Here is a 5196-nt window from a genome sequence, read left to right as displayed (position 1 = left end):
AATAAATAAAATCTAAAAAAAAAAAACATAACAAAAATGATCTCCAGCTTAAGAAGGGCATGAAAATGAAGGCAATGAAAAAATCCTGCATCGCAGATGAGAGCTCGTGGGATGGTGGCACAGCTATTACTCTCAGTGAGCCACTGGTTCTCGGGGAGCACAGGGCATCTCAGCGCTCCATCCAGGTGAAAGAATGGTCCCGGCTCATCCTTCCAGAGTCTCTCCGGTATTGCTTTTCATCCCTCCAGCCACAGGGTTCTCTCCAGCTTCACCCCACACTCAGAAATGTGAATTGGCCTTAAGAAATCTGGCACATCTTGAATAAGGTATTTTAAAAATGCCCTGGGTGTCTGATATCTGCATGTTAAAGTGTTAACCCCCCAGAGGCTCGGCCCAGTACCGTGGACACTTTATGTCCAGGGTAGCACAGAAAGCCACCATAATGCTCTGAATCTATGGTAGTCACAGATCATAATTATTGCTCAATAAATGAGAAAACCTTCTTCTTCATCTTTGAATAGTAAGTGAAGAATGAGGAGGAATGCCAATTTTATAATTTTGATTAATTTAGCACTTAAAAGAAAAACAGAGGGTTTTTAATGATAAAATTCATGGCATAAAGCCCCTGGCTTCCCTTGTCACCATTCTTCTGGGAAATATTTAGTGTCCTCTACCTCCTTGAAGAATTTGACCTTAGCTAAAAACCAGAGGCATTAAGGACAGGGGACTGCAGTCTTTGTGGAGTGATTTCAGAAGGAAAGAAGCCCGGCCAGGTAGAAATGCAAGACTCAGGACAAAACCAAGGTCTTTTAATGATTAGCTCAGCCCTGTAGTGCACCAACACTGGAGAGTGAACGCCCCAAACCTTGCCAATGCCTTCTCCTTGTTTGTAACACCTTTTTCTGATGTTCTCATCCCGTGTCTCTCATACCCGTCGTCATCAACATCTACTGAGTACTTAACCTGAGAGACACTCTCACTGGTGCGTGGTGATGAAGTGCTTGGGCTGGGCTTGGATCTGCTGATTTCTTACCGACCTTGCACCATCTGAAGGCCGTTTCCTCATTTGGAAGAGGGGGGCTAGTGGCAGCCCCTCTCTCACAGACGTGTTTAGTGTGGCACCTGACACGTGCTCGGGGCTCAGTGAATGTCAGTTGTTTTTGTTCCTTGGCTGTGTGTGACAGTCCACGTGTTGGCCTGGGAAAGAGACACGAGGCCAGGAGGTGGTGTGAGCGCAAAGACACCACGCACAGAGCCTCCTTAGACGAGGACAGCTCTTTGCGCAAGATGCACGGTGAGGTACAGATGGCTACACGGAGGGGCACGCGGGCTGCTCCCCGAGGACTAGACGGGGAAGCGGGAGGGTTCTAGTCCAGGGACCCATGCTGTCCCTGCTCCCCGTGTCTTCACCTCAGTAGAGAGGGATTCGATTGGACGAACAGCTCCTAACCTTTTTTTGAGTGCCTTGAGCCTGTAAAATGCTCTGTGAAAAAGGAGTCTCATTGTCAAATAAATTTGGGAAACAATGAACATTTTCTCTCCCTCTTGGAGAATCACAGTGAATTGCTCTGAATTGAAGAATACTGTGACTACTCTGCATTAAAGAAACCTGCTTAATGTGGTTAAACTCAGAGTATCCTGAAATTATTTGTTTGTTGATCCTCTCCCCCCTCTTTTTTATTATTCAATAAGATATATTTTATAGACATCAAAATTTTGAACTCTGGGAATTAAAGGTGCTAAGCTACTTCCATGGAAGGAAAGAGTGTTCTTGAATGTTACATAGTCAGTGTTCCAAATAGTAGTGATAGAAGTTGAGAAATGTTTATTATCCAAATGGGAAAAATTAAAACTCAACCAATGGGTCTAAATATCCAATTTCGAAATTTACTCAACTTTTCTCTTTCATGCTTTTCAATCTGTTTTTCCTTGTCTCTCTCCAGGGTCTCATTTTTTCCTAATCTTTCCTGCTATATTTCGATCCTCTTCCCCTTTTGAGTTTGTAGGATATACTTTAACTTTCTGTAAACCTAATGTCTCACAAAACTTTAGAAAATATTGGACTATATAATCCCTCAAGTCCCTCACTTTAGAAAATATTGGACTATATAATCCCTCAAGTCCCTTTGAAAAGTCTATTTTTAGGTATAATACAAGGCTAACATTTGTCCTAAGTCTCTGTGCTGAGGCCGTTCTGATTCCCTCACACCTGAACATCCTCAGTACTACTGTTCACTATGACCTCGAGGTAAGCTGTATTTCTAGAAAGTGGAGTCATACCATCCTTCGATTTATTGTTTAGATTTTGCAAAAGTATATGTACTATCAGGCCCTCTAAATCAAACCTCATAAAATAAAATAGAATTTTGAAGCTAGTATGATAGAGAAATGGGATTATTAATATTCATTCCATGAAGGAGGTGACCTTGGGACCACAAAATTAGCTCCAGTAAACTTTGCCTGTGAATTGAAAATCCACTTGTAAATACAACATGATCTCACTCATATGTGGAATTTAAGAAACAAAACAGATTAACGTAGGGAGGTAAAACAGGACCAAACCCTAAAACAGACTCTTAATTCTAGAGAACAAATTGAGGACTAGTGGAGGGGATGGGGGCGGGTTGGGGGTGAGGGGATGAGGGAAACAGGTGACAGGGATGAAGGAGGGCGCTGGTCTTGCTGAGCACCAGGTGTTGTGTATAAATGATGAATCATTACATCGTCCCCCTGAAACTAATATTGCACTGTGTGTTAACTAACTGGAATTTAAATAAAAACTTGAAAAAAGGAAAAAAAGAAAATCCACTTGTAAAGCCTGATACATGGCCATTTAGGGTAACAATGGGTAATAACTACAATAATACCTATTTTGTTCTTAGGAGTCAGAATTTCAAGGGGGAGAGAAAGCAACGAATTCAGTTATGAATAACTTCCTTTAATTGGAGGCATAGGGTTTAATGTTAAGATTTAACTAGGAACCTTAATCATCTTTAAAAGTTTATGGGCCACCAGAGCCTAATGGAGATGAAAATTATACAAATTTGCACAAATGTAAAGAGGGGGAACCTGGCATAGGTTATAAGGAAGCCTAGTCTTGGAGTCTGTGACTGGGAAGTGGGTTGCTATAAAACCTTGTTTATCTTGAACACGGAGAATGTTCCCCTTTCAACCATCTGCTGGTAATCTTTGAAAGTCCTTGTTAAAGGTATGAACTCTGCTGTTATTTGTGTTACAGGAAAGCAATACCCAGTGAACGAGCTTCAGTCTTTTTGTGTGACTGAGAATCTTGCAGTTTGTCTGGGTCATGATTCTGAAAGCAAATTTTGTTTTGTCCGTGAGGTTGCCATAGAGGCTGGACAGTCTGGCCCATGGGGACAGAGTCCTCACTCAGCCACTAAGTGGGTGAGTGAGCCAAACTTCCTTTTGCCTGAATGAAAAAGGGAGAGTATGAAAGGACCTCTCTAATAATGTTGCTAAGAGGCCCCATAAGAAGGGCATGTGAAGCTTTTAATGTTTGGCATGTGGTCCTTGGTAAATGTTAGTTCTTGTTACAAACTTAGATATTAAAATGTCCACACCACCCAAACAATCTGTAGATTCAGTGCAATCCCTATAAATATTCCAAAGGCATTCTTCGCAGGAATAGAACAGACAGTCCTAAAATTTGTGTGGAACCACAAAAGACCCTGAAAAGCCAAAGCCATCTTGAGAAAGAACAAAGCTGTAGGTGTCATGCTTCCTGATTTCAAACTGTATTACAAAGCTCTAGTAATTAAAATAGTATGGTATTGGCATAAAAAGGGACACAGACCAATGAGCCCAGGAATAAAACTGTGTGTGTGTGTGTGTGTGTGTGTGTGTGTATAGCCAATTAATTACAGCAAAGGAGTCAGGAATGTATAATGAGGAAAGGACAATCTCTTCGAAAAATGCTGGCAAAAGTGGACAGCCACATGCAGAACAGTGACACTGGACCACTATCTTATACGGTACACAAAAATAACTCAAAATGGATTAAAGACTTGAATGTAAGACCCCAAACCATAATACTCGTAGAAGAATATATAGGTGGTAAGCTCCTCGACGTTGGTCTTGGTGGTGATTTTTAAAATCTGTAACAAAAAGCAAGGGCAACAAAAGGAAAGATAAATGAGTGGAACTACATCAAATAACAAAGCTTCTGCACAGCAAAGGGTACCATCCATGGAATTAAAAGGCAGCCTACTGAATGGGAGAAGATATTTACAATCCTATACCTGATAAATGGTTAATATCCAAAATCTAGAACAAACCCATACTCTCAATAGCAAAAACCAAACAGCCCAATTAAAAAGTGGGCATAGGATCTGAATAGACATTTTTTTCAAAGAAGCCACACAGATGGCCAATGGACACATGAAAAGATGCTCAACATCATTAATTATCAAGGAAATACAAGTCAAAGCTGCGATGAAATATCCCCTCATACCTGTTAGGATCAGAAATTGTTAACAGGCATTGGCAAGGAAGCAGAGAAGAGGGACCCGTCGTGCTCTGTTGGTGGGAATGCAAACTGGTGCAGCCACTGTGGAGAACAGGATGGAGGGTCCTCAAAATTTTAAGACTAGACCTAGCATTTGACTCAGCACTCCCACTTTTGGCTATGTATTCAAAGAAAACAAAAACACTAACTTGAAAAGATGTCTGCACCTACACGTTTATAACAAAATTATTCATAATAAACTATGGAAACAACTAAAGTGTTTACTGGTGCCTGGTAGATAAAGACATTGCTGACCACTCACACAGGCACAGCAGAAAAATACTCAGCTGTAAAAGGGAATGGAATCTTGCCATTTGTGACAACATAGATGGGCCTCAGGGACATTAAGCTCAGTGACATAAGTCAGAGAAAGACAAATACTACCTCATCTGATCTCTCTTATATGCGGAATCTAAAAACAAACCAGCAAACAAACAACCAAGCTCGCAGACGGAACACGCTGGTGGTTGCCAGAGGTGGGGGGGGGGGTGGGAGAAACAGATGGAGGGGGTCAAAACAAAAAGAAGAATAAAGCAGTAATGCATTTTCACCTTAGAAACCTTATCTATTACAGAAACACAAAAGGAAGCAAATGCAATATATACCATAACTTTGCTGAGCAGAGGATTGCCTCTTTTTAATAAAAATGGAGACCACCAAAATAAAATAAA

At 41.1% G+C, this 5196-nt stretch overlaps 1 long non-coding RNA gene across 1 annotated transcript; it reads right to left on the bottom strand.

Moving 5' to 3' along the window:
- Nucleotides 1-2937: 2937 nt before the first annotated feature.
- LOC111090262 lies at nt 2938-4807 on the bottom strand. Its single transcript, XR_005371070.1, has 2 exons — nt 4472-4807; nt 2938-4115 (listed from the first exon to the last, which is right to left on the bottom strand). It is a non-coding gene; the product is annotated as an uncharacterized LOC111090262 (long non-coding RNA).
- Between the last annotated feature and the right edge of the window lie 389 nt (nt 4808-5196).

The sequence above is a fragment of the Canis lupus genome, chromosome 16 (genome assembly GCF_011100685.1).
Source record: "Canis lupus familiaris isolate Mischka breed German Shepherd chromosome 16, alternate assembly UU_Cfam_GSD_1.0, whole genome shotgun sequence".
Classification (NCBI taxonomy): Eukaryota; Metazoa; Chordata; class Mammalia; order Carnivora; family Canidae; genus Canis; species Canis lupus.
Note: the sequence above shows the minus strand (reverse complement) of the source record. Positions and strands in the feature narration are given on the sequence as shown.